Source organism: Caretta caretta, chromosome 4, assembly GCF_965140235.1.
Source record: "Caretta caretta isolate rCarCar2 chromosome 4, rCarCar1.hap1, whole genome shotgun sequence".
In the NCBI taxonomy this organism is placed as follows: domain Eukaryota; kingdom Metazoa; phylum Chordata; order Testudines; family Cheloniidae; genus Caretta; species Caretta caretta.
Window position 1 is genome coordinate 98,547,570 of NC_134209.1, and position 25,070 is coordinate 98,572,639.

The 25,070-nt window shown below is 43.7% G+C and overlaps 1 protein-coding gene across 1 annotated transcript in view; it reads left to right on the forward strand.

The window, feature by feature from the left end:
- The window catches only part of DLC1 (DLC1 Rho GTPase activating protein), a 366,209-nt gene that overhangs the window by 91,994 nt on the left and 249,145 nt on the right, over positions 1 to 25,070 (forward strand). The window lies entirely within an intron of this gene.

Consider the following 25,070-nt stretch of genomic DNA (forward strand, 5'->3'; position numbering starts at 1 on the left):
AGTTGGGACCCATCTTTTCACATTCAGGTGCTGTTGCAGTTCCACTTATCAGAAAGCCTATGTACCCCAGAAACTTTCAAGCAAGGCACCAGCTCCTTCTGCTCTTCTCACTTCTTCAGATTCTTCTGCCGGGTAAATCCTCACTTCATCAACCAGAGAAGTCTAGGCTTCTCTAAACTCTGTCAGTGCTGGCACAGAACCAACCAGAGAATCTGGGCACCTTCACCAACTTTGTGGCAGACCCTTCCACTTCTCCCCACTGTTACACCCAAAGGTAATTGGGCTGGCAGAAAACTTGGGCCAAAACCTAGAAACAAAAAGTGAGCCTGGTATAAAACAGCAAACTTATATGTGTAAAAATAAGTATATCAATGCGTACTGCGCTGTAATAGCAAGATAATTAATGGCTCTTCATTGCTGCAATTATGAAGGTTCCAATAAACATGTATGTGGATTTAGGATTCTGCACTGTGTAAAAATAAATTCCCATGTAATTGATTATTTGAACCAGTGCATAGCTATAGCAAATAGAGGGTTCTGCACTTTGGAATAATTGCATAATAATTGCATAAAGCACAGCACAAGCTCTTGAGCACAAGCTCTTGAGCACAATACAGTTGTTGGGAGGATGCAGTCTGAATGCCCCATTTCACCATCCCCCTGTTGAGAAGAGCAAGCATCAAAGACTCTCAAAGGTAATAAACATTTTTTTCATTTAGATTTCAGTACTAATATTTGGGGGTCTTTGAACAGCTAGCTTTCTGGTCAGCAGTGATGCCATGGGATAAACATCAATGGAGCTAGGTATGGTGAAATGTTAATTCCCCGTTTAAAAGCATTTGTTCTTTGATGACTTTGCCTCTGGGTTAATGCTGGATGTATCTAAGTAGTTCTTTTTCTTTGATGTCCATTTTTAATGTGTACTTTTTGCAATGATTCTGTTTTTTCTTTTGCTGTGAAATAATTTTAAATATTTTAACACAGTGTATATAGAGGTGTATATTTCATATACTTCTATAGAGTTGCAGCAGTCACTCCATATGTAAGACTGATTCTAAGTTTCCATTTATTCAACTCAATTTTCAAAACCTCCCCTAAGTTTCCCTAAATGAAATTCCTCTTCCTGAAACTTCATGCTGCATCTCATTCCAGGGTTGAGGGATTTTTTTTCTGGGAAGATTAGTAAATACGATCATACCAAGAACTCTCAGATACTATGGTGATAGATTAGATAAATAAACAATGGATCCAGTCCCTGATTATTTTCTCCCACCCTTGCCATGTGGGAAGGAGTACAACCCGCAATAGTGCCAACCTCTACCAGGTATGCTCTCACTGTGGGTCTTGTACTTTCAGGACATGCTAGCTGGGCACCCTAACAGCCAGCAAGCATAGTGCTGATGCATACCATTGCACCAGCTGTCAGCTCACTGAGAGGTTTGCCCCTCATCATGCAATCACTGGTTCTTAAAATCTGCTTTCTTTGAATCCCCAGCGGGGGGAAATCCACTGCCTCTCATCCTCGCATACCTTTGGTCCCAATGTTAGTCTAATATCTAAACACTGACAAGGATATCCATTACTAGATGCTGTTAGCAAGATGCTTAGCTGGCATGCTCCATCCCAAACTGCACAGAAAGCAGTTAGAGCCAAGTGTACATGACTCAAAGGAACAATTTGGCATTGGTGTGTAACAAATATGTGTCCAACACCAGCTGGTTGAACCTTCCCAGAATAATCACCAGGGATGTCTATGTGCAGATGGTCTCCCCTGTGAAATCACTGGTGAAATTGCTCGTGCTGGCTGTTCTATCTATGGAAGTGAATGTTGTCATAGTTTGTTTTGTTATGGTAGCTGGCTGAGAATAGCTTTATTTTATATCTTATTTCCTGCTGTGGAAACTTAGTGAACTCTTTCTAATGGGGACTATTTAAAAGGATTTATTTCCTTCTGGAGTAGTACTATTGTAATGCCTTAAGGATTGCAGGTGTTTATTTTTAGTAGGTACTGCTATTTACTAACAGTGTGTAAACAACAAAGTATGGCTACAATTAGTTACTGAAAGGAATGGCTAAAAATAGCAGATACATTTTATGTTCAGTTTATAAAACATAAAATATACCTAAACATTTAACTCTATTATGGTCTTGCTATGCCCCTAAAATGAGGAAACCAACACATTTAACTATGATATATATTAGAAGCATATAAAACTACTAAAAATATTAGAACTAGGGATTTGGGTGTTGATCAACCACATCAGATTGTATTGTCACTCTTTGATAAGAGACAAATCCTGCTCTTAAATGCATTCAAGGAACTGACTTCACCAAGGACAGCCTGTATATTCAAAGCAATGCATCAAAGAGAGAATAAGGAGAGGAAGGATGATACAATGGCTATGGCAGTACCCTAGGACTTAGGTACAAGACCCTGCTCTGCCACAGATTTCCTGTGTGACCTTGGGCAAGTCACTTAGCCTCTCTGTATCTCAGTTTCCTGTCTGTAAACAGTGTGCTGTGAGGGAAAATACATTAGAGATTGTGAAGTGCTTGGATACTTTGGCAGTGGGGACCATATAAGTACCTCAGACAGACCAAAGCCCATAACAAGTACAGACATTGGTCTACATCTGCTTTATTATGACAGAGTACCTGAAAACAGAAGTTGGTTTTTAGGTTTATTTCCTAGTGGTGAAGTTGACTTATCTACTGACCTATGGGGGAAAAAAGGCTAGTTTTACTTTTCATGGGCACTTCCTTATGACGTGTTAGATATAAATCCTTTCACTGGCAGAGGTGTTAAAAACAATCTTTTCAAGATCAGTAATTGAAAAAGTAAAAATCTCTTAATTTCTTTAGCCACACTGTATAGGCTGTCCTGGGATGTTGCATAAATACTGTGCAAAAAATTTAAGATATGTTATATTTTATATGTGTAATATTATGATTTAAGGGATTGATACAATCAATTGAAATAAATAATAAGTTATTGGCATGGCAAGTTATATAAATGTTACCAAAATATAAAAGGCAGAACCCTCCGTTAGCTGTCAGAGGTAAATAGCCCTATCTTGGACAGAATGTATCTATACAATCTGTTTGAGGTTTTTATCCCATGTCTATTTGTCATTACTGTCCATTCCTGATTCAATGGCAAGTTGCTATGTTGGGTGAAGCTGTTCCTGCCATTGCTTTAATTACAGTGTGATACTTCAGCCTGGGTGACTTGAAAGAGAACAAGTAGAATAATAGCATTCAGATTTAAATACCATCATTATAGGAATATTCTTGCCCCTCCATGCTAGAGTGACTATAGTGCTGTGATGGCAGGGATCAGTGCACCAGAACTTTATATATCATGGTGAGGACTTAGATCTTAACTTTGGATAACCCAGGTTTTTAAAAGATTTTAAAGTGATTGTTTATTCCTAGGCTTAATGGGTTTTTAATTTGCTTTTATTTGTAGAATTTAGTTTGTTCTACTCTGTAATCTGCTAATAACAAACAAAAGTGAATAACCTTTTAAAAGTTTAGAAGAACAGGTTTCCCTTATATATCAATAAAAGATTTTCAAGAAAATTGATTGAATTCTCCACACCTGTGTATAAAATGACTGCTACCAAGAGGGATTTTACAGCTAACTGGCTGGTTGAGTGTCCATAAAAGGGAGAGACTCTCCCCCCGCATCATTTATCACAGATACATACAGACTTTAGGAGGGCTCCCACTAGGCACAGGGGTCTACTGCACAGATCTCCTCGCAGGATCAGGGCCTAAGCCTGTGTTATCTGGTTGAAGTATTTACAAACTCTTCATTAATCTACATAATAAGATATCAGAAATGTCACTCTGAAACCTAAAATGTCTGAGTCAGTGTGAGGTGATGGAAGCAGTGAGGAGAGCTCTTTTTGTTCAGAATATCACCAGGTTAAATCATCACTGGGTTTTGCAGCCTGTTACTATCCATTTTTTAAATTCTCAGCCGTTTTGACTTTACAAATTAGATCCGTGCTGTGTACAGCTAAAGTAAGAGATGTATCTATGCTATGCCTGGAGTCCCATTGTGATATCAGAAGTAACTCAATCATCACCCGGATTTTACAGCTAATTTGCAAGATGCAATTTCATTGTATGAGGGAGACTGTACATAGGGTGGACTACTTGGCCTAACTGCCAAGCCCATATATCCAAATGCCACTTGCACAACTGAACACAAATCTCCCAGCACAACCCCGCATAGACACAAATCAACACAACCACCCACATAAAAACACAAACAGCAATAACCCCAAACACACACAGCCCCTCAGCACAGCGCACACCCCTCATTTGCCATCTGGACAACTCCGCACAACTCTCTCAGCACAGCCCATACAACAATTCAACACAACCACACACACTATCATAGAATCATAAAACTGTTGTGTTGGAAGGGACATCAAGAGGTCATCTAGTCCAGCCCGCTGTGCTGAGGCAGGACCAAGTAAACTTGGACCATCCCTGACTGGTGTTTGTCTAAGCTGTTCTTAAAAACCTACAGTGACAAGGATTCCGCAACCTCCCTTGGAAGCCAAGTCCAATGTTTAACTATCCTTATAGCTGGAAATATTTTTCCTCACCTAAATCTCTTGCTGCAGAATAAGCCCATTACTACATATTCTACCTTCAGTGGGCATGGAGAACAATTGATTCCCATGCTCTTTATAACAGCCCTTAATATATTTGATTACTATGATCAGGTCCCTCCTCAGTCTTTTTTCCGAAGACTAAACATGCCCAGTTTTTTTCCAACCTTTCCTCATTTTTGTTGCTCTTCTCTGAACTGTCTCCAATTTGTCTACATGTTTCTAAAATGTGGCACCCAGACCTGGACACGATACTGCAGCTGAGGCCTCACCAATGCTGAAGTCGAGCAGCACAATTGCCTCTCATTTCTTACATATGACACTCCTGTTAATACACCCAAGAATACTAGACTTTTTTGCAACTGCATCATATTGTTAACTCATATTCAATTTGTGATCCACTATAAACCCCCAGATCCTTTTTTGCAGTACTACTATCTAACCAATTATTCTCCACTTTGTATTTGTGCATTTGATTTTTTCCCCTTCCTAAATGTAGTAATACGTTGCACTTGTCTTTACTGAATTTCATCTTCTTGATTTCAGACCCATTCCCCAATATGTCAAGATCATTTTGAATTCTAATCCTGTCCTTAAAAGTGCTTGCAACTCCTCCCATCTTGGTGTCATCCACAAATTTTATAAGCATACTCTATTCCATTGTCCAAGTCATTCATGAAAACATTGAATAGTACTAGACCCCTGTGGGACCGCACTAGATATGTCTTCCCAGTTTGAGAGCAAATTGATAACTATTCTTTGAATACAGTCTTTCAACCAGTTATGCACCCATCTCCTAGTAATTTCATCTAGACCACATTTCCTTAGTTTGCTTATGAGAATGTTATGTGGGACTGTGTCAAAAGCCCTACTAAAATCAAGACCCCACTAGTCCCCTGTGACCGAGTGCTGAGAGATTGAGATTGAGCCAGCACTCTGGTCACTATTAGTACCAATTAGGTTCCCCAGAGAAGGCCTGATTATTCAGAGCTGTGCCTGATTACTAGGCCAGACTGGTTAGGAGGTTAATGAGCTAATTAGTCCATTAGCAGGCAAGTGGCTTAAAGAGCACAGGAAGGAAGTTCTCAAGAAGGAATGGGGGGAGAGACAGAGAGAAGGAGGAGAAGAGCAAATAGAAGAGCCTGAGTTTTCTGAATAGAGACACCTCAAGCCCCTGTCCCAGAAGAAAGCTGGTGCACAGTGCAAAGGAGGAGATGCATTGATTCGTATAAGTGGATGGACTGAGACAATGTAAATAAAGTACATGCCAGTGTTTACTAGCAAGAAGGTCTCAGAGCGGTTTGTATTTGTGGAAGAGGTGGGGTACAATAGGCATGCCCTATCATACCCCCAAACATCACTCTGAAGCTTAGAATGTCTCTTGAGTCAGTATGAAACAGTGGAACTGCAACAAGCATGGTTAAGAGTTCTTTTTGTTTAGAATACCACCAAGTTCAGTCATCACAGGGCTTCAAGATCTGTTACCATCCAATTTAAGTTCTAAGCCATTTTTGGCTTTTTTTCACACACGTGACTCTGCAAATTACACCCACGTGACAGCAGTGGCTTTCAGCTACTAATAAGCATTAAAATTCATAAAACAGATAAGGAAAGCTCAAAAACCTATTCAATGAGACATTTTTGTAAATGAACATTTAAACATTCATGAATATTAATTCATGAACTGTCAAGAAATTTATGCTTCTTCCATGAAAAATAAGCATCCAAGAGATATGTATATTGTAAGACCAGACTTCACTGTTATGCTGCTTGTCACTGTTGCCTTGTACCTCAAGAAATGGAGTTTAAATGATTCTGCTAAATCCAAGGAAGTCCAATCCTTTCCCAACCAAGGAATTCTTTGATGAACTTGATGAACAGCTTTCTGTTGTGCTATTAATTCTCATTAGTTTAAAGGACCAAATTTCCAGGTGCATTTAGGCATCAAACAACTGTTTTAGAAGTCACTGTCTCTTTGTTACTTTTTAGAAAAAAAGATTGGCAAGATCACAAAAAGGCAAAATAAAAACAATCAAGAACAATAGAAGGGTGTGTATATATATTTCATAGTATCACTAAATTTTCATACCAGTTGAACAGCTCACTGGCCCATGGCCCTTCTGGTGTCACCATGTTCAAGGGTTAAAAATTCACAACGGGAGCATCAAGAAAGAAATAGTTTTGAAAAACTGAAATGTCAGGAGTGCACAATCACACAGAACATGTGGGTGAAAAGTCTCCAGGCAAATCTCTGAATGTGAGCTGTGCCTGTAGGATTTGTGTCACTCTAACATCATACTATTATTCATTCCAAATCTTACACGACCAGGGTGGCTGAGCATGGTATAAATGCTGTAATAAATAGTAATTGTGTTAAAATGCATTCCAATATAATGTTTCTATTTTTATCATGATACATTGGGTAAATTCCTGAAGTTTTATTTACCTTTTACACGGTACTCACTCAGACAGAATTCTCATTGATTAAATAAGGTGGATGATGGGGAGAGAAATGCTTATTATCTTACTTGTTAACTGACTGAAAAGTACGATCCCTTTAATAATTGAAAGAGAGTTTTGACTGATTAGAAGTGGGTAGTGACTTCAGGATTTGGCCCAGGAGGACTGGAATAATATTTTCTACCATCTTTCATTTCCACACAAGAAGATTATCTTAGAAAAGGGGGTGGGGGAGACAATTCCATATCAGCTGTCCTGTTTCAATACATCAGTCACCTACCATGTCCATTTACTATGTCATAATAGTTGTCAATTTTGTAGTAGTGAACTACTGTGATCAATTATGTGCTTCTTTTATGTATCTCTCCTGAAACCCTTTCCTTTGATATTTTTTTACCTTAGTCCCCAAAAGGAATTTGTGCACTATTTGTTTGAGCATAACTTCCTGTATTAATTCATCAGGATTTCTAAATGCAGTTTTTTAAAGCTGGATGAAAATTAATGTTCCTAATACTCTGCTGCCTTAACGCTGTGTAATCAGCTGCTTTCTGAAGTATGTAATTTAAAACAAATCTATGAAATCCCCAAATATATGTTATCTGAGCTCATTTTAATGCAAGAGAAAAATAAACTGCTGCTGAGATTAGGACCAAAAACCCCAACCCAAATTTGACATCTGAGACTTCTACACTGCTCAGGGATAATACATGACTCAGAAACTTTCAGCAGACTGGGAAACAGAAGCTTGTATTTGTGAAAACCAACATGGCAATAGAATGTTTGCTATAAAATATAGGTCCTATATAGCCTATAGGATACACAGACCAAGATTTTACAAAATGAATGCCTAAAGTTAGGTTTTTAAGACTATATTTTAGTGCCCAAATAAGTAACCTGGTTTTCAAAGTGTTGAGTATGCAACAGCTCCTGTTCCCTTTCAGATACCCAGTCTTACCTGAAATGGATGTGTATTTATAAATATATGGATATGTTTATATGTTTTTTATTTTTCTTTCAAACTCTTTTATACGACTTGTGTATATGCAATTTTTAAATATTTTCTTGTTCATATCACAAATGTTTAGTGGTCCACAGAAACAGTAAATAGAGCTGATAGCTTAAAATTGTCTTCCAATAGGATATCAGTTTGGTACTGATGAAAATTGTTTTATAAAAACGAGAGGTTTAAGACTTTAGTCATAACCATTTAATTTTAATTATACCTTTAAGTCTGGTTATGTGTTCAGTTCATTTGTACACTGAATGCTGCCATCTACTGCTTAAATCCATGAAAGCCATTGACACTAGGAAGAGGGCATCCGAAGAAAAACAAATTAACTTTACACTTTCAGACATTTATACTGAGCACACCATTCTAAAGTCAGGTTTATAGCATTGTATTGTGATTCTATTCCTGTTTGTTTTACTCACAAATATTCCCATTAATTACATGCAGACTATGGATGGCTGTAAATTTTCCACTGGAATGAAATTCCAATGAAAAACAGAAAAAAGTTGTTTAAAATATTCATGAAAAATTTCCAACTAGTCCTAAATAGGATTACTTCCATCACTAAAGCAAGCAGAATTAGGCCTTCTATGGACTCAGTCTCCAAATGATCCTAAACTGAATACTTGGAGCTGAAAATCATGCACATGGAATTCAGAGATAGCATTTTTTATTCAGATGATGCAATATTTTATTTGTACAGTAATTCCATGGCCACATTATAGAAATCATATTTCTGACTCCAGAGAATGAATCTTTTCATGTCTCTGATGTGCAATAAGAAAGGCTTTGTTGACACATTACTTGTATAGCTTCACAGTAGTAATCACTAAAATGTTCAGGGTGCCTAATGGTAAGCACTTAAATTAGGCATAAATCTAGATTTAGGTACATCTCATCTGCCGTAAGCAGGGTTCTCTGGCTCCAGGAAGGGAAAGAAGATTTGCCCCCAGCTATAATTTGACATGTTGTTTATTTGTTACAGATGAACAAAAGTGGGAGGGAGGAGATGGTTGGGTATTGCAAAATCTCATCAGTAGAGGTTTGTTTTGCAAAATCAAAGCAAGAGGTAGTTTGCATTTTGCACTCTATTCAGATCTCCACTGTTTAGGGTTGGGAAGCTGGGTTCTTTTGCCTCACAACTACAATTTAAAATAAACTTCCATATTAAACTAATGTTTATGACGTTCAGATACTGCAGTAATGGGTGTATTAGAAATAGCGTAAGAGAGATTGGTTTGTCTTATCTACAAAGAGAGTGTGCTTATATATATTGGGCTAGGAGCTACTTTTTGGTTATTTCTACATCCTATCAGGTTGGAAACGGAGTTCAAAAAACATTAGGCCGGATTCACTCCTATGCGTGCAGTGGGGTTGCAATTTGCATCCTGCTGCACCAGAAGGGAATTATTTTTGCCACCTGCTTGAACTGGAGGCGGGCAACTGGGCTTCATAGAGAGAGGTATCTTCTCACTGTCCTGGCCATGCCCTCTGTTATGCCATCCACACCCACATATGGGACTGCACCAGCCAGTTTAAGAGCCTCTAGCAAAGCAGAGGTAGCAGATGGTTTGTACTGTTGTTTTTCCACTCTAGGCAGACTTGGTACTAGATGAATTAAGTCCTTTATCTCCTCACAAATTATCTTCATATTTATTGGTCTGGTCTTATATCTAGATTTGACAAATATAAATCCTAGAATCAGTGATCTCCTTAGAACAACATGAAATTAAATTCACCTAAAGTTCTGCTACACAGCATGCATTCAAAATACTTCAGGCTGATTTATTTCACTTAAAACCAGAAAATCCACTGTATTGCTCAATGATTGATAGCAGATGCAGAGGAAGAGTCTTCCAGGGTCCCTATAGTATATATCACCTATACATAATTTTAACTTCTATTACATAACTTTCCTCAGTCTACAGTTTTCTTACAGCCCCAGTCTGCAAATAGTTAAATAGGTTTTCTCACATGTTTGCAGGATCAAGGCCTTACATGACCACCAAAAAACTCAAAGTTGGCATAAATAGTAATGGGAACACAAGATGTTCCTGCCTGGTGTCAAATTGCAGTGGGGGAAAATATTCTGTCTCATATGATTATACCTGAACTATCAAACACATTCACCAACACCAGTATTCCTGATAGGTAAACCTAGCCTCAAAGCTCAATAACAAAATCCCAAGCTCCAGATGTCCCTGATGAAGAAAGATGACCTATTCAGTCTTCTTTAAGCTGCCTTTTCCTGCTTTAAAATTGCTCACCAACTTGCATTGCGTGAAGTTAATTTGTCTCCCTCTCTCACTTGTTTATAGGAAAGATTTTTGGAGTGGGAACCAAGACCAAGGCCAGGGCTAAAGCAGTGAAATGTGAGGAATTTAAGTCTCCCATTGGTGATGGTATAATATTACTTCATTTAACAACAGATTTAATTGAATGCCCATATCAATCTATGGGAACAATACAGTGCTTGTGCACCTCTAGGTTTTGGCCATTCCTTCTCCCCAGAAATAGTTTGCAGTAAGCAAAAAATAGTCTAGGATTTTTATTTATTTGCTGAATACAAATATCCTAATTGAAGCAAGACCACTTGGAGGCATGAGGCAAAGTGTAAAAGGCATGGAAACTTTATAGAATTATTCACATGCTGAATTTTGGTTTCAGCCTATGCAATTGGAGGGGGAAAGTTTCTGTAGGCGTCTCACTGTCATGAACATTACACCAATTGGGTCTTCAGGACTGAACTGTGAGCCCATGAAGAATAAGGGGGCATATAAACAGCCCCTCACTCCTATTTGTGGGCTACCCACCTGTGGAGTCACAATGTATCAGAAGAGCAATCATCTTAGGGCTGCTATACACCCTTCCACACAGGCTGGAGGAATGGGTAGACATGAAGTGGGAAGAGCTGCAGCTGAGCTGGCAGGGTAGGGGAAGTAATCTGCCAGAAAAAGGCCTTGCCCATCTTACTTCCTCTATCATTAATTGCAGAAAATCTTAAAGGAGGTCATCAGAAGTTTACCAAACATGTGTAAACTCCAAAAATACAGGTATATGAAAAGATAGTTAACTCATCATCCATTGACTAATAGTAATGACTCTACCCTTGTCATACATACAATACAGCATTTTAGGCTTGATTTCAAGCTCGAACTATAAATGAAAGCCACATGTCCCTCAATGCCAAATGAATTTCTAGTGCCTAGAAAAATTGTTGATGAAATTGGTGCCACTTATGTATTTTGTTTTATTTTGCCTGGCATACTGTAGCTGTACTATGATATTGTGACACCAGCCTGCTAAGCAACTTGAGTCCAAAATAAATGTGTTTCCAAGCTTCTGTAGGAAAAATGAGTTGTTTGGTGGATTCTGTCCTGCATCTCAAAGTTCCCAAATGAAATACATACAAGATGGCTAGCATTCACAAAACTTCAGGGAGTAAGAAGGGGCAGGGCAAAAGAGTTTGTATTATCTCTAAAGCTTTGTAAGGTTTAAAGGAGAATAGCATTATTTTTCTATCTGGCATTGTAGGGATAGATAAGTAGTTCTAAAAAATACAAAACTGCAAATATTAAGAAAATCCCAGTTGAGGTGTTAACACTTCTGTGCTGGTGGATGGCTGAGCTGTGACCAAGCAGTAAGTTCAATTAATTGTCACAGACACAAGCATCATCTTACTGATGTTATGGTTTTTTATTATTTGTATTACAGTAGTGCCTAGGGATCAAGCGAGAACAGGACTCCATTGTGCTAGGCACTGTACAAACATAGTAGTAGATAATGCTTAACTGGGAAAAAAGTCAACTTTGAATATTCATAGAATCATAGAATATCAGGGTTGGAAGGGACCTCAGGAGGTCATCTAGTCCAACCCCCTGCTCAAAGCAGGACCAATCCCCGATTAAATCATCCCAGCCAGGGCTTTGTCAAGCCTGACCTTAAAAACTTCTAAGGAAGGAGATTCTACCGCCTCCCTAGGTAACGCATTCCAGTGTTTCACCACCCTCCTAGTGAAAAAGTTTTTCCTAATATCCAACCTAAACCTCCCCCACTGCAACTTGAGACCATTACTCCTTGTCCTGTCCTCTTCTACCACTGAGAATAGTCTAGAACCATCCTCTCTGGAACCACCTCTCAGGTAGTTGAAAGCAGCTATCAAATCCCCCCTCATTCTTCTCTTCTGCAGACTAAACAATCCCAGTTCCCTCAGCCTCTCCTCATAAGTCATGTGTTCCAGACCCCTAATCATTTTTGTTGCCCTTCGCTGGACTCTTTCCAATTTATCCACATCCTTCTTGTAGTGTGGGACCCAAAACTGGACACAGTATTCCACATGAGGCCTCACCAATGTCGAATAGAGGGGAACGATCACGTCCCTCAATCTGCTCGCTATGCCCCTACTTATACATCCCAAAATGCCATTGGCCTTCTTGGCAACAAGGGCACACTGCTGACTCATATCCAGCTTCTCGTCCACTGTCACCCCTAGGTCCTTTTCCGCAGAACTGCTGCCTAGCCATTCGGTCGCTAGTCTGTAGCTGTGCATTGGGTTCTTCCGTCCTAAGTGCAGGACCCTGCACTTATCCTTATTGAACCTCATCAGATTTCTTTTGGCCCAATCCTCCAATTTGTCTAGGTCCCTCTGTATTCTATCCCTGCCCTCCAGCGTATCTACCACTTCTCCCAGTTTAGTATCATCCACAAATTTGCTGAGAGTGCAATCCACACCATCCTCCAGATCATTTATGAAGATATTGAACAAAACCGGCCCCAGGACCGACCCCTGGGGCACTCCACTTGACACCGGCTGCCAACTAGACATGGAGCCATTGATCACTATTGATTTGAAGTAAGGTTAAACATAGATCAGGGATCCACAGCTGAACCCAAACCCAGATCATTGCCCTCAGCTGATTCAGCTAGTAAACCTGGCCTCTTGACTGACTGATTGGCAGGCATGTTCTTGAACCCTAGAGCAGCCCTGGATCTCTAGCTGCTCAGTAGTGTTCCACACCTGCAGCTGTGTTTCTGGTCCTGCCCTCAGCTTCTTCCTTGTTCCTGGGTCCCACCCCTAGTTTCCACTCCTGGATCCCTGCTCTGACTGATACTTGCGCTTTGACTCACAGCTCCTGATTCCTGGATCTCAGCTCTGGCTTGCTCCATGGACTTGGTAACTTAGTTCCTGATTGGGGCTCTGGCCACTAGGCCTGATCACCTCTGCTCCATCCACCAGGTCAGCTTCCCACCCTGACCTTCAGGGAAGACAACCCACAGCCCAGTCCTTAACAGTTTGAGTAGCCCTCCAAAACTGAAGAGAAGAAGACTCAGACAGTGAGAGCGAGAGAGGGGCAGTTGGCATCCATAGACATGTGACTTGCCCAGGTGGCTACAGCTTCCATCTTGTTGCTGTGGTTTTGCACAGGAGAACAAAGGGGTTTCCATCCACAAGAGAGAATATAAAAGGCCCTAGAAACCCCTCCATTTTTTTCTTCAACTGGCTCAAAAGATAACCTCTCCACCCCAAAGAGATGCCGAAAGAAACTGGAACAAAGGTCAGTAACTACAGGGGTGTGTGAGTGATTGCTGGACCCAGACTAGGAAGGAGTCTTGTCTGTGAAAGAAGCTTATTGGAATATCTATGAGGGTGAGATTTACCTGCATTTAGTTTCCTACTGTATTAGGCTTAGACTTGCATGCTTTTGTTTTATTTTGCTTGATAACTTAATTTGTTCTATCTGTTATTACTTGGAACCACTTAAATCCTACTTTTTATGTTTAATAAAATCACTGTTTACTTATTAATTAACCCAGAGCAAGTAATTAATATCTGGGGGAGCAAACAGCTGTGAATGTCTCTCTATCGGTGTTATTGAGGGTGGACAATTTATGAGTTTACCCTAATAAGCTTTATACAGAGTAAAGCGGATTTATTTGGGGTTTGGACCCCACTGGGAACTGATTATCTGTGTGCTGGAGACAGGAGAACTTCTTAAGCTGTTTTCAGTTAAGCCTGCAGCTTTTGTGGGACGTGGTTCAGACTTGGGTCTGTGTTTGCAGCAGGCTAGCATGTCTGGCTCAACAAGACAGGGTACTGAAGTCCCAAGCTGCCAGGGAAAACAGGCTCAGAGGTAGTCTTAGCACATCAGGTGGCAGTCCCAAGGGGGTGTCTGTGATCCAACCCATCACACACACCAACGGAGCCCAGATGAACCTAGTCATCAGTCTCCTGACCGGAGAGGTGCTAGCCTGGACATTCCCTTGCAGGAGCAACCTAGTCCCCTCTTGGGCAAGTTAAAGAACTGTATGCAGGCCATGGCAGCCATCTTCAACCACTGAAACCAGACACACTTAGAATCAGTGCTTCAGGCCCTGACATGAGGCCACCAGATGATTACCAGCAATGTTGCAGAAAACTGTTGCCTCGCAGCTGACACAGAATGGAATGCGACCACACAAGACCACCATTTCCGGCTTGGTTTGAACGATGAAGTAACAGATGAACTGGACCAGACAGCAGTCCCAGCCAGTTTGGGTGTCCTGATCCACCTGAGCATAGGAATCGATAGCTCACTATGGGAGCATCATCAAGAAAAGAAGGCATTGCTGTGACCTTACTCAGGTTCAGTCATACCTGCCTGAATTCAACCCCCTGCTGAACTCCTGCAACAACTATAGCCCATGCAACTCAGCACTGTCCAGCCCCACCTTTCTGATGCCAAAACAAACCAATGCCGCCTTTTCAAGGGCATAGTGGATCACTGTGCCTCAGGTTACTCAGCAAAAGATGGTGTTTCCCAGCCAAGAAACACCGTGACCAAATCCTGAATGAGGGTACCAGATGGGGATAGTGTAACTCCCCTCATTCTATCTCACAACCCTGGCACCACTTCACAGGCACCCTGTCAGTGTTGACTCTTCACCCTACTCACCTTCAGTTCCTGCTCTGCTTAAGACCTCTGGCCATGGTGGGAGTGTACCTGGAAGCCCTAGTGGACTTTGGAGCATCTAGTAACTTTATGGACCTTGAATTCACACAGCAACATCGTATTCCAACATGGGCCAAGCCCATTCCAGACCACACTGAGGTTGTTGACAGCTACCTCCTATCTTCCAGCCCTGCTGGTGAGAAACAGCTCCTCTAGAAGTTGCCACCATCCAGGACCACCAGAAAACCTGAAAGTTTGGCCTTGTCCATTCCCCCAGCTTCCCAGTTATTTTCTGCATCACTTGGCTAACGCCAATGACCCTTACATCTGCTGGAGTTCTGGCACAATCAAGTTCACTTTCCTGTACTGTGGTGAGTCATGCCACCTCAACCTCAGTCTGGGGAAAAAAAAGTTATCCCCTTCTTGTACCCATTGAAGTTTCTCTCTCTCTCTCTCTCTCTAAGGCAGGGAGGTCAGGAGTGGCCTTGCTAGCACCATCCAGACTCCTTCCCTTCTCCCCCCCCAATTACTATGGCTATACCCAAAAAATATCGGGATCTGTCTGACGTTTTTGACAAAGGGAAGGTTGATATTTTGCCATCTCATCAGCCCTATGTCTAGGCAAAGGGTTCATCCTCTCCTCCAAGTCCCCAGCCGAGGCTCCAATTTTCTTGGTCACCAAGGACAGTTCACTATCTCTGTGTATTGACTATCAAGTTCTAAATAAGACAACTACCCAAAACTTGTATCCCTTGTCTCATATCAAACTTTTTGAAAGGCTTTGCCCCACAAATATCTTCACCAAACTTGACCTATGTAGGGGTCTAAATCTTGCTGAGATTAGGGAGGGAGACAAGTGGAAAACCACATTCTGCTCCCTCTTTGAGCATTTTGATTAGACTGTTGTGTCATTCAGATTACATAATGACCCTGCTATCTTCCAACATTTTGTAAATGACATTTTCAGGGATATGCTGGATCATCTTGTTGTCACTTATTTACACAATAGCCTGCTCTTCCCTGAGAAACAGATCCAGAATACCATCATGCAGCTACATTTCTAGAAAGACTACATCAGAACACTTAGATGTTAAATTAGAAAAATATGAATTTGATCATGGCACAGTGATGTTTCTGGGCTACATTATTTCTCCAGAGGGGATCACCACAGACGTGTGTAAGGTCTTTGCTATCAATGATGACCTCTTCAAGGGATGTCTGGGAAGTATGATTCTTAGGGTTCTCAAACTTTTACCGGTGCCTTGTCTGAGGTTTCTTCCACCTGGTGGCACCCCTAATGACCTTCTTGTCTGATCCACAGAGAATCGAAAAGCATTTGATCAGTTAAAAGAGGCCTTTGTTTCTGCTGCCATCCAGCAGAGCCAAATTTTCAGTTCACAGTGGAAGCCAATGCCTCTGAATTTTCCCTCTAGAGCAGTACTGTGGCAACAGACACTGCCCAGCAACCAAACTCACCTGTGCACCTTTTTCTTCCATCAGTTGAACCCTAGCACAAAGGAATTACAATATCTGGGACAAGGAGCTATTAGCCATCAAGGTCACTTTTGAAGAGTGGCATCACTCCTAGAGGGAGCCAGATACCTGTTCCAGTTCCTCACGGACCACAAAAACCTGGAGCATCTCCACTCAGCCTGACATCTCAATCAGCACCACAGCTGATGGTTTGTTCTTTTCTCACTTTAATTTCATTACCACCTGCCACCCTGGAACACAAAATGGGAAAGGATGAATAACCCACATTGGGTACTGAGGTACCATCCTAAAGTCAACAAATATCTTCTGCAGAACAGTGAGTAATCACCTGCTCTCTTCCATCCAGTCTCAACTGCCTCAGGACCCTTACGCTAATCATCTCCAACAAACTCTAGATCTACTTAACTCTCAGGCATGCAATGTGCTCCAAGTAAGGGACAAGATGCTTCATCAGTAAGGGTGCCTTTACATCCCAGAAGGGACTCACAGGCTCTTTATCCTGAAACTCTGCCATGACTCACCACTTGCTGGACATTTCTGGAAGTTCAAGGTATGCAGTGTTATTTCTCTCCACTTTTGGTGGCCCAAACTTCACTCCAACAGTATGGATCCTCTTGCAACTTTTGTTTCTGGACAGTGACACCACGCTCGAGGCCACTTGTTCTTCTCCAGTCTGTGTGTTCCCTCACAGCCATGGGCTACTGTTTCTCTGGATTTCATTGAGGAGCTTCCCTGCTGTCAAGACTGCTCAGTCATTCTGGTGGCTGCCAACCTCCTCATAAAAATGGCGCTCTTTATCCCTTGTTGTTCCATGCCTACTTCCCAGAAAACAGCCTACCTTTTTTGGAAATGTGTTTCATCTGCATGGTCTGCCTACAGGGGTCACCTCAGGCCAAGGACCACAATTGACCTCAAGGTTTTGGTGAGCCTTTCTCTGGTTTCTTGGCATAGAGACCTTCACCTCCTCTGCCTACCACCCAGAGACCAATGGACAAACTGAGCAAGTCAATCAGGTCCTGGAACAATATCTCTGCTGCTTTGTTAATTTTCATGAGGATGATAGGGTCCCCCGGCTTGCTGCTGCAGAATTCTTACACAACAAGGGTACTCATGCCTCACTGCAGCAAAGCCCTTTCTTTGCCAGTTATGGGATTCAATCCTGCTTTCACCTTTCCGGTTTACTTCTCTGTGGATTCCAGCGCCTGCAGTATTAGATTGGGTTGTACACCTAGTACATATACAATATGTGCTCTGAAGGCACCTGGAATCATATAAGTATCAGGCCAATAAGAATTGTTAGGACATACCTGGCTTTGCCATGGGGGACAACTTAAAATCCAACCACGCATCAGCAAAACTGGATCACCAGTATATTGGTCCCTTCCCAAGCATTAAACAAATCAACCCCATAACCTTTAAGTTACACCCCACCTTCCATGCCTCTCTCCTGAAACTACACATGGGAAAATCCTTTTCTGACCTGGTTCAACACACTGTCCCCACCAATAAGTGTCCAGGCCAAGAAGAATATGTAGTTTGGCAGATTATAAATCCCAAGTGGATGTGGGATAAGCTATTCTACCTGGTGGCCTGGGAAGGGCATGGTCTAGACCAGGTGTGAGCAAACTTTTTGGCCTGTGGGTCACATCTGGGTATGGAAATTGTGTGATGGGCCATGAATGCTCATGAAATTGGGAGTTGGGGTGCAGGAGGGCTCTGGCTGGGTGTGCGGGCTCTGGGGTGGTGCCAGAAATGAGGCATTTGGGGGGGGGTTCTGGGCTGGGGCAGGGTGTTGGTGTGCGGGCGGGGGCGCTGAGGGCTCTGGTTCTGAGGATGAGGGGTTTTGGGGTGCAGGAGAGTGCTCTGTGCTGGAACCAAGGTGTTTGGAGGCCAGGAGGGGGATCAGGGCTGGGGCAAGGGGTTGAGGCATGGGAGGAGGTCAGGGGTGCAGGCTCCAGGCAGCACTTACCTGAAGCAGCTCCTGGAACCAGCGGCATGTCCCCTCTCCGGCTCCTATGGGGAGGCGTGGCCAGGTGGTTCTGCGCACTGCCCCATCCCCAGGCACCACTTCCACAGCTCCTGGAAACAGCACCGTGTCCCCTTGCCGGCTCCTACATAGAGGGGCAGCACTGGCCAGGCACCGCCCCTGCAGTTCCCATTTGCCACGGTTCCCAGCCAATGGGAGCTGCAGAACCAGTGCTTGGGGCAGAGGCAGTATGCCTCCTACATGTAGGAGATGGAGAGGGGACATGCCGTTGCTTCCGGGAGCTGCAGGGGCGGTGCCTGTGGACCGGGCAGCACACAGAACTTCTGACCAACCTCTGGGTTACAGTTGGAGCTTCCTCTGCTCCTTGTGGTTACTTCCCTCTCTTGGCTTCTTGCCAGAGTCTGTAGTCCAATGCAGGATCCTAAGGCTTCCTCCCCCCCCAGAACTCCTCCATATACCTAGACAACTCCCCTCCTTTCTAAGGAGTGATTACAGACAGGGGTGCCAGAATGGGGGGAGGGGGAACAGGGGGACATGGCCCCATCAGTTTTAAAAGTGGGAGGGCTATGCCCTCCCATTTTTTACTGTCTGTGATGGGTACAGTCACAGAGACCCCCTTGGTACTGTCACCTGATGTGCTGAAACTACCTCTGAGCCCATTTTCTTAGCCAGCTTGGGACTCCAGAACCCTGTCTTGTTGAGCCTGACATGCAAGCCTGTTGCAACACAGACTCGGGGTCTGAAGCACAGACAGAACAAAGTAAGTTACCAAGCAAAATAAAGCAAAAACATGCAAGTCTAAGCCTAATAATGTTAAGAAACTGAATAAAGGTAAATCTCACCCTCAGAGATGTTCCAATAAGCTTCTTTCGCAGAACAGATTCCTTCCTAGTCTGGGCCCAATCCTTTCTCCTGGTACAGACTTGTTAGTTCTAGCTCAGGTAGTGACTAGGGGATTTCTCATGACTGGCAGCCCCCTTTGTTCTGTTCCACCCCCTTTCATCGCTTTGGCACAAGGCGGGAATCTTTTGTCTCTCTGGATCCCCACCCCTCCTTCTAAATGGAAAATCACCAGGTTTAAGATGGATACCTGTTCAGGTGACATGATCACATGTCACCGTAAGACCTCCTTCTTCATAGCCTAGTAGCTGGAAGACACATACATAGGAAGGCTTGCAGGTAAACAAACCCATTCACAGTTCATTGAGTCTGAAGCACCTTAATGGCTTCCAGTTAACATGTTTACATCAGTAACACAAGTTTATATCTTATTCTCCTAACTCCAGACATAGAAATAATACATGCAAACAAATAGGATGAACACTCTCGGTAGATCATAAGCTTTGTAATGATACCTTACAAGAGACCTTTTGCATAAATCATATTCCAGTTACCTTCTGTTCACACTCATAGGCACGTGGAGTACAACGTCACATTGTCCATAAGGGTGAGTGACGGTGGCTGTGGGAGGAGGTGGACAGGAGTGAGTGGGGGGGGCGGGGTCTTGGGGGAAGAGGTGGGGTGGGAACAGGACCTCAGGGGAAGAGGCAGCATGGCTGTGGGGGCTCGGGGAGAAGAGGCAGCATGGGGGCGGGGCCTCAGGGGAAGGGGCAGTGTGGGAGTGGGGCCACAGTGCCCCCACCCCTTTTAGGAGCTTCTGTCACTCCTGAATACAGAGCTCCTCCCCACAACCCCTTTTCTACCACCAACTTCCTCTCTTTATAATGTAAGCGAGGGAATAGTCCCGCTATTGTGGGGAACTTTCCTGGCTTCTGCACTACCCCGGTGAAGTGGGCTAGCGAAAGGATCTGAGTCCTCACTCCCACTTCCTTTACCCAGTGGCCTCCCTGCCCTTGAGGACTCCCCTTCCACTCTCCTGTCTGGCAGAGTCCTCGTAACCCCAACAAGGCTGGGCCCCGGATTCCTGGGGGGCTCGACCCCCAACCCTGCTGCGGTCACCTAGGACAGGGGCTAGGGTGTCCCCCTCCGGGGTACTCTCTCTGCACTGGGCACTTCTCTGACCCACTGACCATTACATACAAGTTAAAGCAAATGCAAGTTATTTAATCAACAATTAATTTTAAAAAGAATAAGGAAAATGGGAAAGGTTAAATGAAACACATCCACCCGCTCTGTGGCAGGGAACATCACAAACAGTGTCTCTGGAATGTCAGGTCAGTTCCTAGTCTGTTCCTTGTAAGTCCCAGGCCGCCTTCTCAGGCCCTGGCTGTGCTGTAGGGATGCTGCAGGTTGGACACTTGCTCTGGTGCTGGCCACACGCTCTCAGGCTCTAAGTGGCAGGACCCTTTTTCCCAGTGTCGCCCGCACCCTGTCGGGGTTACAATCCAAGCCTGGCCTGCAGAGCCCCTTGGCTGAGGCGTCTCCCTGTGCTGGGCCCGCTGCCCAGGGTCCTCCTCGCTCTCCCTAGCTGCTCACCACACCCAGCTCCGGACTGCTCCAGCCCCAGCTCCACCACTCTGTCTCAGCACGGCTGCTGCTGCTCTGCCTCCAGCTCCCTGGGCCGCTTCTTTGGTCCCTCTGGCTCTGGTTGCTACAGCTCTGCTCCCAGGACAGGTCTGCTCTGCAGGCTGCTTCTGTGACTCTGCTCCCAGCACTGACCTGCTTCCTGGGCTGCTTTTCTGGTCCCTCTGGCTCTGATTGCTGCAGCTCTCCTCCCACGGCAAGTCTGCTCTCTCTGGGCTGTGCCTCTGGCTTTGGGGCTGCAGCTCTGCTCCCAGGACAGGGTCTGCTCTCTCTGGATCTGGCACAGCTCTGCTCCCCAGCTTAGCTTGGGCCCCTGCTTTCTCCTTAGCTCGGCCCCACTCTGTCTGACCCAGGCAAATCCAGCTCACACGGAGGACAGGACCTCCCTGGCCTCCTGACTCCCTGATTAGCCTGTCTGCCCTGTCATTCAGGCTGACCTGGAGCATTGGCTTCTCCCCATTGTTCCTGGGGACTATCAGTCTCAGGGTCCTGATTTCCCCTAAACCCTTCCCCTTTTAGTACTGGGAGCTAGCCAACCAAAACACCCCCACTGAATGTTAGTAAGCCATATGGAGTGGAAGTCCCCTTACAATAAGCCTATCCCAGCTCCTCCCGCAGCTGGACTTCACCAGCCACTAGGCCTTACCAGTTCTTGGCTTCCTTCCGGGTTCAACCTGTAGGTTCATTAGCCTATTTTACCTGTTCAGGCCTTGTGTTTGGGTGGGCACCCCATCACAAAGATAAAAATACTTTAAACACAGATTGGGATACTTCTTAGTGTCTGAATGAATCCGAGCTGGACAGGTTAGGTCAGTGTCAACCTGTGCAGGAAAAACTAGAATATTTTACAAGGCACTGAATTTATTTCTGACATCTACTGAATATAGCATTTCTTCTCACTGGATACTGAAGAGAGAAGTTCAGTAGATGACTTAATGCAACATTCTATGGATATATTCATGTACAAACATTTTGGTAAGGAATTATTCATTTGTACATATATGAATCAGAGCAAATTAATCTCTGGTAGACAAAAATGTGCATGTCTTCTATAGAAGCTGTCCTCCTTTTATAGGGCTACATCCCAGTATAGTTCCTGTTTAGTACTAGATGCCTCCTTTGTGTTTCACTTCTTATAGAGACATAATTTCAGGCAGAATTGTCAAAACCAAGCATTATTGGGAAATACATTTAATAGAGAAGCCTGATGTCTCTTGCGAAAACATTTTGCCACTTCATCTTTCTGTTGAAAGATGCATTACTCCAGTTATTACCATTAACACAATGTACTCTTCTTATAACTCTGACATTAAGAGGAAATCATTATGGATGCTATTATCGGGTGAAATTCACCCGATGCAGAGGGCTAGCACAAGGTCTATGAGCACAAGGTCATTAAGCTCTCTCTCAAAATAGGGCTTAAAGTGGAACTTGGTGAATAGCCCTTGTGCTTGCCCCCTGCACAGGAATAAAATTCAACCGTAATGAAGAGCATGAAAATAGAAACATTGTAATGAACCTGCTGGCTCATCACTGGGCACTGTGTTAATCCCCAGTTCAGCATCTGGCCAACAGGGGATTTCATAACCTCAAGAGTACAAGAAAAGCAAATAGCATCAGAGATCAAAGGGGACCTGTCTCAAGACAGCGTTGGAGGCTTTGTATGCGTAGTAGCTGCAGAGGGAAGGCTGGATTACAGGTACAAGAAGGTCTGAGAGACCTTCTTACTGCCAGGGAACCAGCAGAAGCCACAGAAGGAAGAAACAGGGCTGCAGCATGCAGGCACAAAACTGGTGTGCAGGGGTCCCAAAAAAGATTATTTTATTTACTCTGTACTAGACTGCCCTCAGGGGCTGGGTTGGGAACTGTTGGTTTATCTTTTATTTGTAATTGAAAGCAATCATGCCCAGGATAGTTGCAACTTTGATTTCTGACAGCCCTAGTAAAGGAATCCTTTGCTACTTCTGAGTACTTCAGGGAACCCATCAAGGGCTCGAGCTTGTAGAGTACAGCTTCTAGAGGACCTACAGTGTTTATCTCTGAGGTCTGAGTAGCCCTGAATGATGATACTCATTACTGGTCATTTAAAAATGAGGGTAAAAGACTTTAGAATTAGTAAAACTGGAGCTGGTTTATATATTATCAGACAAGGAAAATGATGTCCATGTTTAACATGTTATAACATTAGAAAATGTAGCTCTTATGGTGAAAATTACATGTCTGTATGTGGGTGTAATTTACACCATTATTCACACCACCATTGAGTTTGGCCTGCTGTCTTTTGTTGCACATCCTCACCATTATGGTTAAGCTGAATGTGCAAACAGGTAAGTGAACTGTACTGGGTTTGTGATCTCTGAATTGATATTCATCAAGCAGAGAAGAGAATATAAGAGCCTGAGGGAAGAGAGGCAATTAAAAGAAACTCAGAAGATGTAGGACATGGGCTCAGTATTGAAGTGCTTTCTCAGACAAATTTCCTGTTAAAATCAGTGGAATTCCGTTTGAGTAAAAACTTCAGAATTGTGCCCGTCACAAGGAATGAAATAAGGTAACACAGCCCTGGTCTACACTAGGACTTTAGGTCGAATTTAGCAGTGTTAAATCAATGTAAACCTGCACCTGTCCACACGATGAAGCCCTATATTTTGACTTAAAGGGCTCTTAAAATCGATTTCCGTACTCCACCCCTGACAAGTGGATTAGCGCTTAAATCGGGCTTGCCGGGTCGAATTTGGGGTACTGTGGGCACAATTCGACGGTATTGGCCTCCGGGAGCTATCCCAGAGTGCTCCATTGTGACCGCTCTGGACAGCACTCTCAACTCAGATGCACTGGCCAGGTAGACAGGAAAAGAACTGCAAACTTTTGAATCTCATTTCCTGTTTGGCCAGCGTGGCAAGCTGCAGGTGACCATGCAGCGCTCATCAGCAGAGGTGACTATGATGGAGTCCCAGAATCGCAAAAGAGCTCCAGCATGGACTGAACGGGAGGTACGGGATCTGATCGCTGTATGGGGAGAGGAATCCGTGCTATCAGAACTCCGTTCCAGTTTTCGAAATGCCAAAACCTTTGTCAAAATTTCCCAGGGCATGAAGGACAGAGGCCATAACAGGGATCCAAAGCAGTGCCGCGTGAAACTTAAGGAGCTGAGGCAAGCCTACCAGAAAACCAGAGGGGCGAACGGCCGCTCCGGGTCAGAGCCCCAAACATGCCGCTTCTATGATGAGCTGCATGCCATTTTAGGGGGTTCAGCCACCACTACCCCAGGCATGTTGTTTGACTTCTTCAATGGAGATGGAGGCAACACGGAAGCAGGTTTTGGGGACGAAGAAGATGATGATGAGGAGGTTGTAGACAGCTCACAGCAAGCAAGCAGAGAAACCGGTTTTCCTGACAGCCAGGAACTGTTTCTCACCCTGGACCTGGAGCCAGTACCCCCTGAACCCACCCAAGGCTGCCTTCTAGAACCGGCAGGCGGAGAAGGGACCTCCGGTGAATGTACCTTTTTAAAATACTATACATGGTTTAAAAGCAAGCATGTGAAAGGATTAATTTGCCCTGGTATTCGCAGCTGTCCTGGATGTACTCCCAACGCCTTTGCAAAAGGTTTCTGGGGAGGGCAGCCTTATTGCGTCCTTCATGGTAGGACACTTTACCACTCCAGGCCAGTAACACGTACTCGGAAATCATTGTACAACAAAGCATTGCAGTGTATGTTTGCTGGCGTTCAAACAACATCCATTCTTTATCTCTCTGTGTTATCCTCAGGAGAGTGAGATATCATTCATGGTCTCCTGGTTGAAACAGGGTGCTTTTCTTCAGGGGACATTCATAGAATCATAGAATCATAGAATATCAGGGTTGGAAGGGACCCCAGAAGGCCATCTAGTCCAACCCCCTGCTCAAAGCAGGACCAATTCCCAGTTAAATCATCCCAGCCAGGGCTTTGTCAAGCCCGACCTTAAAAACCTCTAAGGAAGGAGATTCCACCACCTCCCTAGGTAACGCATTCCAGTGTTTCACCACCCTCTTAGTGAAAAAGTTTTTCCTAATATCCAATCTAAACCTCCCCCACT